The sequence below is a fragment of the Lathyrus oleraceus genome, chromosome 3 (assembly GCF_024323335.1).
Source record: "Lathyrus oleraceus cultivar Zhongwan6 chromosome 3, CAAS_Psat_ZW6_1.0, whole genome shotgun sequence".
Taxonomy (NCBI): Eukaryota; Viridiplantae; Streptophyta; class Magnoliopsida; order Fabales; family Fabaceae; genus Lathyrus; species Lathyrus oleraceus.
In genome coordinates this window covers 21,500,229-21,511,787 of record NC_066581.1, presented here as the reverse complement: position 1 = coordinate 21,511,787, position 11,559 = coordinate 21,500,229, and positions in this window count along the sequence as shown.

Genomic DNA, 11,559 nt, shown 5'->3' with positions numbered 1-11,559 from the left:
AGGATGGAGGCACTTTGAGAACACTGATCGCAACCATTGACACCATATGGATTTTGGAGCTCTGAATTGACAATGTATGGTCTCAATGACAAGTTATGCTACAATGCAAAGACAAGCTTTGCTGCAATGCAAAGACAGACAAAGAAATCAACGTGTGGCTCTTAATTTTGCTCCTACTAATGTTTTTTCTTCAATTTCTATATGTACATAAATATTCTATAAACTATAAGCAAAATATTACAATATAGAAAGCTTAAATTTAATTAGCATGTATGAAATACCTACATCCATCTTGTGGCAATAAAGTCATTGACTGAAATTGCTCTTTGTGCATATTTAAGAGGTGATAACCCGTAGGCCCAAATCCACCATGGCTTAATCATTCCTAAAATATTCAACCAAGATCATGAACAACAACATTTCGAGAACGTGATCCTTTTGTGCCATATTTTTCGGTGCAACCTACCTAGTGGGATGACAAATCCTCCCAATAAGAATAAAATCATCAATACATCCGCTTCTGCTGTATTACCAATGATCATATCGCGTCTAATAGAATCCATAAACTGGAAGAGACCTAATGCCATTTGGTGCAACATTAACAACAAAAGCATGTAGCAATCGACCACAGTTCAACTGCTTACAAGAAGAATATGATTATATCAATACAACATTTATAACTCATAAACTAAAGCATCAAGTCATAAATTAAATTAGGGAACCTTAAATGCAACTTTGTAATCGTCACATGGTACAATCTCAGATTTTGGACACGCTTTTAAAGTTGTATCCTCACGGTATGCTCCCGACACTCCCTATATTGAACAAATGATTCGTTAGCAGTACAACAAACACTGTCATGGATATTTCAGATGAATAGTAAATAGAAACACTTACGCATGATAGTTGATAACCCACATGCACCTTTGATCCATCGTTTACGGAAGAAGAATCATCAATTGACGTTAACGACTCTGTAACAACTATATAATTTACATCATCATGCTACGGAAAGCCAAAAATAATAAATTTTGAAATTCTAGTAACAGACTATTGATGTCACACTGGATGTTATGACATCCAATTCTGCGCAGACATGTAATGTATGCAGAAAGTAAATGGAAAAGGCAGTAAATGACACAGAGAATTGTTTACCCAGTTTGGTGACAAACACACCTACGTCTGGGGGCTACCAAGCCAGGGAGGAAATCCACTATAAGAGGTATTAATTCAGGACTTAAACCACCAGTTTAATCCTATCACTTAAGACCTACCCAATGCAATTTCAATCTAAACTAAGACCTGAGTACCTACTCACTCCCCCTCAATCACAGCAGTGATTACAACCTTTAATAATTTTAAAGTCAGTGGTGAAGATATACTTCAAACAACTCTTGATTGTGCTTAAAAGCTTTAATCAAGAAACACAACACTCACGCTTAAAAGCTTAGAGTGACACAACAATTACAACTCAATAAAACCCTAGTCCAATGCAATCATCTAGGTGATAATTGCTTGGCTCACAAGTAAAACCTAATTCAAGACACAATAAAAGTACAGCAAGGATATATAATGATATATTTAATTCTTCACGCTTCGAACCCTTGAGTTGCTGAAAGTAGGATTGCCATCCTTTTATAATGCAGTACTTGGGCCTTGTACTTGAATTTCCTAAAATTAAGGTTAAGCAAGTTAACCTAATTTCCACACATTAGGGTGCTAACAAATAGGCTAAATGTTAGGTCTCTTAATTTTAGCTCAGCTGTTAGTTTCCTGAAAAACAGCCTGAGATAAATACTGAAACATAACAGAAAAACTAACTAGCCTATACTTTAGCATCTGCTGTCAGGGATGAATGTCATAACATTCAGTTTGACATCCATAAAATAGGTTATATGCTAGGTCTCTTAGTTTTAGCACAGCTGTTAGTTTCCTGAAAATCAGCCTGAGATAAATACTGAAACATAACAGAAAAACTGACTAGCCTATACTTTAGCATCTGCTGTCAGGGATGAATGTCATAACATTCAGTTTGACATCCAGTGAATCCTGTATTAGCTAATCCTACAGCATACTACTTAAGCATGTCATGACATCCGTCAAGACATCTAAGTACAGTAAGTGTTTTAACATAAAATGCAGCCAATCAAAAACATCTATAAATTTCAAACACAAGTGTTAATAATCACATCACAATCATAATTAGTAAATGCTATGGAAATCCAAAAATCATAAATTTTAAACAGAAATTGTTCCAGAAAAAAAACGTAAGGTCTAACCATAGAAGTTTCTAGTCTTGATAGCATCTTTGTTCGCATCTCCAAGAGTTTCCTCACCGAGGTATTTGTCATCTAACTGAACCCTCTTCAAACAATACTCCTCTGATTTCATCTCAGCCATATCCTTCACAAACCTTCACCAAAACCTAAAATCCTCATTAACAGTTCCCTACACATATCCATATAAAAAAATCAAACATAATACCAAGACCATCAAAAACTCTAAAAACCTCGCTGAAACTAAAAAAAAAATCAAACTTTCACAATAAAACACAAACATAAACTAAAATCAGATCTCAGAACACAATCAAATCAAAACCTCCATCCAAATCAAAACAAAAAAAAAATGTTTTTTTACCCAAATAAAACCAAACCCATTTTCTCAAACGATAAAAAATGCAGAAAAGAATCAAAACTGACCTTAAAAATTTATGTCAATCTCGGACCTGGATGATTGGAACGCGGTTATCGGGAAGAAAGTGATGAGAGAGAGCAGAGGTAACTTTTGGATAAATTGAAATGGGGAACAACTGAAGAATGAGGCTAGGCAAAAAAAACTCAATACATAATAATATAAGCACATGAACGCGAAAATAACCAATCGACGGACATGACCATAGAACATATGTACTAACCTGAAACAAAAATGGAAAAAATGGCTCTAAGTTGAATTTTGAATAAAAATACGAGAGAGCGGAAATGGATGGTCTGAAGCTTGTCAAATGAGAAATAGAGTTTTATAAAAAATACATTAGAGAGAGGGAAGGTTGCATATGTTATTGCAAGATCTGTTAGGTAATAGTGTCATTTAAATTGAAACAATGGGAAGACCGACACCTGTCATAAGGAGTTGTTTTGATTGGTGAGAATGTTTTATTTAGTAAATTACATAAATGGGCAAAGTGAAGGGAAAAATTAAATTGGATGGAAGTGTAGATTAGGGAGATCATATGTATTTTCCAAGCTTAGTTAAATAGTTAATGAGCGGTTAGTGAAACAAGCATTCCACATAAGTTATAATAAACTCAAATGTATATATCACCTCAGTTAGAAGCCACAACCATGGTGAATTCTAGTGATGCTCCATTTTAAAATGCCAAAATATTGTCGTCGCGTATCGAACCCATGCCCATTCCACTTTTCACTACGATTGGAATTTATAATTATGGTAAAATGTTTAGCATTATACTCTTTTTACCACGACTATTAGTCCATGGTGGGAAGTAGCGCACTTATCATCACACCCCTTATTACCACGGATCTCCAACCATGGTAAAATCCTTCTCCCAACCGTAGGAGTGAAAACTTACTAGGGTTAGATTTCGTCATTATGTATTTATCATTGTCATACCCCAAAATTTACCCTACCCCGATACAACTTTCATCTGATCCATGGCCCTACTGCACATGCATGCTTTCATTATTTTATCATCATAATTTCATTAAACTTTCATAACCAAATACATATTACACGGACTCAAGGCATGGTCTTTACACCCGGGAAAAATTGGGGTTATCTGGTTAAAGTTCTAAAAAATAAATAAGGGGAAAATCAATTTTTGGACTGTGTAATCGATTACCATAATCATGGTAATCGATTACACAGATAAAAAATTGATTTCCAGGCCATTTTGGACTATGTAATCGATTACCCTAATCATGGTAATCGATTACACAGACAAAAAATTGATTTCCAGGCCATTTTGGACTGTGTAATCGATTACCCTAATCATGGTAATCGATTACACAGATAAAAAATTAATTTCCAGGCCATTTTGGATGGTGTAATCGATTACCCCAATCATGGTAATCGATTACACCTACGTGGACAGCAGCAGTAGCTCTGTTTTTTACACAGAGTACTTTTTGGGTCACCCCCTTTTCCACCTACTTTCCCTATAAATAGAGGTATTATTTCCCCTCATTTTTCATGCTTCTTAGCCCCCAAAACTTTTGGTACTTGTATCGAATTATTTATTAATAATAAAAGGCCAATACTTTTGGTACTTGTATCGAATTATTTATTAATAATAAAAGGCTTTTTTTTTATTACGTTTGTTTAATAAAGTCCCTAGAATAGCTAGTCTGTTTAATGTATCAAGTATGACTTAATCATGAGATCACATTATACATAAGGACACTATTCTTAAAGTATCCGTAGTCGAGCTTTATTGTGAAGTGGGATGACATTAAAGCATTAAGACTATTATGTATATAGACTGATGATCACATCTCATGGATCATGGATAAGGAGTTATCAAGTCTTAAACATAGGTATGAATATCAAGAGTAATATTTATACCGGATTGACTCGCTATGAGAATAGTATATAGAAAGTTATGCAAAGTGTCATAAGTTATTCTCATGGTGATAATGGTGTATACCACTCTTCGACCTGAAACCACTATGGACCCTAGATGTAGAGTCGAGTGTTTTATTGCTGATCAAACGTTGTCCGTAACTGGATAACCATAAAGACAGTTGATGGGTACTCCACGAAGCATGCTGAGGGACATGAGTGACCTAGATGGAATTTGCCCATCCTGCATATCAGGATAAATGTCTATGGGCCCAATATTAAATTGGACAAGGATGACACGGTCTATGCCTTGTGTTCAGTATAGACATAAGGGCAAAAGGGTAATTATACACATAAGTATTATCACAGAAGGAATTGTTAGATCACATGACATTTTCGTGTCTTGGGTAGCAGTGATGTGTTGCTAGATACCGCTCACTGTTTATTATGTTAAATACATGATTTAATATAATTGCCAATGCCGCGAAAACCTACAGGGTCACACACAAAGGACGGATTGATGAGAGATAGAGTAACTAAGGAACACCGTAAGGTACGGTGCCCTTAAGTGAATTGTAGAACATCGTAAAGGTACGGTGTACTTAAGTAGAATACGAAATATGGTAAGGTACCATGAGCTTAAGTGATTTTGGGCATATTATAAGATATGGGCCAAAATACACTTAAGTGGGCTTTTTAGCTTGAAGCCCACACAAGTGGTTTTATAAATAGAACCCTTGTACAAAAGTATTGGTTGCGGTTGCATTATTTTCATTTTCTCTCTCTCTCTCTCACTCAAAGCCTTCATTCGTACCAGCTAGCACTGAGATTGAAGGAATCTGTTCATGTGGACTGAGTAGAGACGTTGTCATCGTTCAACGTTCGTGATCGCTTCGTGGATCTGCATCAAAGGTTTTGATCGTCACAAGAGATCTGCACCAAAGGTTTCAATCGTCACAAGAGGTAAATATTCTATCACTGATTATGACCATTCGTAAGGATCTCTAAAGGAGAAAATTTTAATTTCCGCTGCGTTTTGGATCGCAATTCTCCTTCATTTTGGACTGTGTAATCGATTACCCTAATCATGGTAATCGATTACACAGATAAAAAATTAATTTTCAGGCCATTTTGGATGGTGTAATCGATTACCCCAATCATGGTAATCGATTACACCTACGTGGACAGCAGCAGTAGCTCTGTTTTTTACACAGAGTACTTTTTGTGTCACCCCCTTTTCCACCTACTTTCCCTATAAATAGAGGTATTATTTCCCCTCATTTTTCATGCTTCTTAGCCCCCAAAAGTTTTATCCAAGTACCATTCACTCTCCTCTCAAAACCTAGGTCAAAACAAAAAAAATCTTTCTCACTTAAAAAGTCACGCCACCAACTTTTTTTGTCCTCTTTCATATTTTTCCAAAGCTTCATACTCTCTAACACTCATAGCTCAGCTACTTCACTAAAGTTCCACCATAAACACTTTCATCCCAAACCCCTTGCTTTATATCCAAGCTCAACACCATTTCAACCTACCCGTTTTCAACATTTTTTAGGTAATGATTTTAGCTTAAACTTTGTTAACTTTTTGGTTCTGTTTTTGTGATGAAAATTGTTGTTTGTTCTTGGTTGATCTTTTGAGAGGGTTTTGACTCAAGCTTGTAAAAAATGATTAACTTTGGTTTACACTTTTTTCTTTTGGAATTTCTTGCTCTTGCTACTTTTATCCACCATCTTTAATCAAACTTTGTATTTTGTTTCATTTGCTATTTATTGTTGACTTGTTTTCACATTTATTTGGTTGATGAGATCTATTAGATAATGGCCATGGTTGTTTAGAGTTGATAAAACCTTCAATGTTTCAAACCTATTAATGATTGATCAATAGATCCTTCATGATACTTTGAGGCATTGATAGGTTGCCTTTATTTCAACCATATTTGGGTCATTTGATACATAGATGAAACCATTTTCTTTACATTAACTTGTTATTCTATTTGCTTATTGTTATTCTACTAACCACTAACCACTAACTACTAACTCCTAACATTTACATTATTTCACTTTACTTCTTTGCAATTTATTTTATTGTTCACTTTATTTCAAGTACTTTATGTTTATGTTTATGTTTATGTTTATTGTTATCTAACCATATTATTTACATTATGCTAATTTATTTACTCTCTTACTGTCTTGCTAAATAAAAAAGGAGTAAAAAACAAAAATAAAGAGAACAAATCATAATATTGATAGATGGACTTAGGGTTGCATAACTTTCTTTGTTACAAATCTATTGTTAGTTGATTTTTCAATCATCTTCAATACTTTGCATCAATGATAAGCTATCCCTTAATGTGTCATATTTTGAGTCTTTTTGACCTATGAAAAATAGTCTTCAAGATGTTCATTTTGTACATATTACTAACCACTAATTATACTTCACTAACTTTTTTTTATCATTAACCTTTGTTATTGTGATTTTGTTACCATTAACTTGTGGTTTATTTTGTGTCATTTACATTCACTAACCATCATTATTGTGATATTGTCATTCTTTATCTTGTGATTTACTTTTATGTCATTACCTTGTAATTTACATTCAAGTACTCATTATCATCATCATTGTACAAACTCATCATGCATGTTTACTTACTTGTTATTTATTTTATTGTCATCATACATTAAAAACAACAAAAACATGATAAAATGGTAAGACCAAAAATATTCACTCCACTCTTAATCAACTTGGACTTAGAGGATTTCATCTTAGGGCCTTTGCTTGGAAGCCTTCCTTTACTCTTTGTGATACTTTGTAAACACTTCGATTTTCATCCGTAACTTGCATGCATGTTGTAAGAATGGCATCATGGCACCACCTTAGGGGGGCATGTTTGTAAGACCATTATCCTTTGTTTAGCTTAGGTCACTTTCGCACACAAAAGGCTTTCTCTTGAGCTACCTTACAATGAGACTCTTTAATTTCTTGTTGGTTACTTTGCATTCATGTTGCATAAGCCAAATTTCATAATCAAAATAAAATAAACCCTTGATTCAACGTCAAGCGGCATTTTCTTAGCCAAATTCAAAAATACTTAATAATTACGATTATTATTGTGCGCCACGAGCCTTAAGTGGTGGAGAATGAGTAAGAATGGAGCATTCCTACCCTTACTCTAATTATTTTGGAAGACACTTGGCTTGTTGTCTAGAATAATCACCTCCGCCCATAGACTTTAGTACAATATAATCACAAACACTCATTTCATAAAACCCTTATTCAAGGTAAAAAATAATACAACTCATCAAACGCATTTTTGTGTCTTAGGGCATCATCCTGAAAACCCTTTTCTCAAAGGTAAAATCAACCAACACACAAATATTTTCTACTCCGAACTACAGAGCTCTGATTCCTCATCCCCGAATGAGTGATACGTAGCCACAAGGGCCCCCAATCCTTGGTGAGCACTATAATAACAAAGACACCCCCTTCTTTTCACACATTCTTTTGAAAATAAAACAATAATAGATAAATCCCATGTATGTAAAACAACCCAAATGGTTCCCATGGAGTACCATGGACGTAAGGGGTGTTAATACCTTCCCCTTACGTAACCGACTTCCGAACCCAAATCTCGGTTGCGAGACCGATTCCTTATTCTCTTTTAGCGCTTCCCGTGCACGTCTCTTTTCCGAGGGTTTTATCGACTATTTCCCCTCTCCTCTCCGATAGAGGTAAACTAAATAAAATTCGATGGCGACTCTTCTGACTTTGCCTCTCTTTGGCATCTCTTTAGTCCCGGTTTCGTTATCGTGAAATCCCGGTAGCGACAATCATGCATAACCATAGGTCAGTAATATGATTCTCTACTCAGCTATTAATATTACCACTTGTTACTCTCATTCGTATATCATATTGGTCTCAATGTCGTGAGATCAGTGCATTACCTAATTGCTGACATCTCGATCTATTAACCAACACAAAACATTAAGTTACAATCGTTATAAAGCAACAAGAATCCATACTGATTCTACTACAATATGTGTGTATATTGAACATACCCCTGTGTTTAGGCATTAGTATCAAATATATGATAATCTTGGATCTAGTAATGACAAACACCTTTCGGATGTCATGTCACACCATGAAAATAAGTTTTAGATAGAAAATCTAAAACATGCATTAAGATCAAAGATTCATGAATATTAAAGCTCGAGTAACCTTATATAAAACACCATGACATATTTAATACATGAGTATGATGACTACATCTGACCCTTGTTAGCCTGTGATTTTCGACATTGCACTAAGCCTGGGTTGGAAGAGTCTCGAGAACAAATCCATAAGATTAAGATCACTCTCTCTTCAAAACATGTCTATAATCTCAAAATAGGTTTGCATAAATTAAAACTTTGACGTGGAAATATGGTGTAGAAGTTTCGAGTCCGATGCGTCCATCAAATGTTAGGGACTTAATATGTTTTTGAATACATATGTCAGATGAATTAAGGGTTCTTTGGCAACACTGTATGAGTTGACTATAGATTCTCGACAGAGGCAGTTGGGAGATTTAAAGGCAATTATCAATGTTGTTGATGGTTTTCAATAGTTCAAACGTTGAAGACACGTAGAAGCAGGCTGGAAGATTGAATCCCACGTAAGGGAGCACGTGTCGAATCTTGCTAAAGTAACTGCTATTTACGGTTAACATTGTAATAATATATAAGATGAGTTTGGTCATGTGATCAGAGGTCACAATTTTAATTTTCTCTTCATAGAACTAAAGTATCCAGGCAGCGAGTATTTTAGGATCAAGTGTTGGGTAGAAATAACCTCCCCTAGTGCATTGATGGCGGACTAGCCCAAGACGATGCTATAGGGTGATAAATTGTCTACTATGAGGTAAACTACATGTACTACTTGTATGGAATGATTTATGTTATTGCATTTTTATGATCCAAGAGTGTATGATATACTTGATGTACGATGTATCTCACATTTTTCCACTTCCAAAAATTCTATTAATTACACATGAGTTTATCAATTTATATGCTCATAGTGATGTCTTATTTAATCTCTTAATCACGCACACACACACACACACACACACACACACACACACACACACACACACACACACACACTGGAGGTTGATTATATGTGTCTTTGTGCATGTTGTTTTAATTATTCTTTCATGAAAACTGTTATTTTTGCATAAATTCTACTAAGTCCACAATGGAGGTCTTGACTAAGTTCATCTTAGGTATAAAAAATGTTTTCGCTTTAAATATTCTTGTTTCTGACCATGATGTATCGATGCAAAAGAGGTTAGTGTCAATACATTTTCAGTGTGTATCGACTCCAAGAAGGAATGAGTCGATACATTGCTCAAACCTGAAAATTTTGTCACTGCCTGCTCTGAATGTATCGACTCCAAACACGGATGAGTCGATACCTTCATGATTTTTTTTCAGCCTCTCTTTCAGTATGTATTGACTCCATTTTCGAATGAGTCGATACATTGATGATGGATATTTTCTTCAGACAAGCTCCAAGGCCTAATAGGTCGACCTGTTCATTTTAAAACACACATTTTCTTCCGCTTTCAACGTGTCAGCTCCATTTACTTCCACTAATCTCTCTTTGATTGATTTTTCAAACCTCATTTAACACCCAACTAATCTCTTCTACTCATTTTATTTCAAACTTCTCTCCTATTTTCAAAACAAGTTAGGTTTCTTCTTCCTTAGAAAATTCATTTACTTCTCATGATTCACATCATATTTTCCTACAAAAATATACCTCTTCCATTTTTCAAAAATCCATAATTTTCATCTTATTTCTTCAAACTTGGGTGACTGGCATTCTATGTCCATATTTTGGGTTAGTGGGTCTTTCAGTTTCACTTAAAATCTCTTCACTTTCATTCACACCTTTTCTCAAACACTTGGTGTGCTCTTCCTCAAAACTGAAAACTCATGACTCCAAAGGTGAACAAAGGTAAAAAGGCATGAAAACTTCTTTCTTAACACCTGTTAGTGCTCTTTCCCTTTTTCCTCCTTCTTGTGCTGCTGATTTTGAAAAATCCTTTAGAAATACGATTGTGGTCAAGCAACATGTATATGACCCTATTACTGTTAGTGAGTTGCAAATTTTGGAGATTGTTGATATGATGAACTATCAGGAGATCAATACTTGTTTGAAAGCTTTAATTTATTATAATTAAGACTTGATTCAGGTCTTCAATGTTGGGTTACAGCCAAGGGAAAGTTATACTTTTTATTTTAAGATGGGAAAACACACATATCATGTAGAGGAAGATACTTAGAGAGAGGTATTTGGTATGACTATGTTCACTCATTACACTACTTTCACTAATTATTCATGTCATCCTGACTTTGATTTGAGGAGTTACATGAATTCGTATCTCAAAGCCCTAAGGGCAGAAGACCAATTGGCTAAAATATCAACAGGTTATTTGAAGGGAAATCTATGTATCCTTCATTAGATCGTTACTCATGTATTGTGTCCAAGAAATGGTGGTCATTCTTGGATTGACATAGTTGAGGTTCATTTAATGTATATTATTGAACATAAAATTCCTCTCAATAGGCCTAACTATTTTGTTGTTAGAATGTTTGTTATTAAAGAATGTAATTGAGGGTCTTCATATGTTATGTCTTGATGATTGCGAAGACTCTGAGGCATTTCAATATTGGTGTGCCAAACCTTCTGAACATTTCTCCTGGTCCTGCTAAAGAATTTAATTCAAGCACCATGAGACACATGGGATACCATTGGGATAAGGATCTCCTGGTTTACTACTATAAGATGATGGGCTCAAGTAAGGTTATTTATAACTATGATGACCCGACTGCATTTGGTATTACTTTGTTTAATGAACACCGGGTGGAAGAACCATATCAAAATATGGATGTAGACACGGTTGATTCTCAGCATGATAGTGAAGACCCTCATGAATGG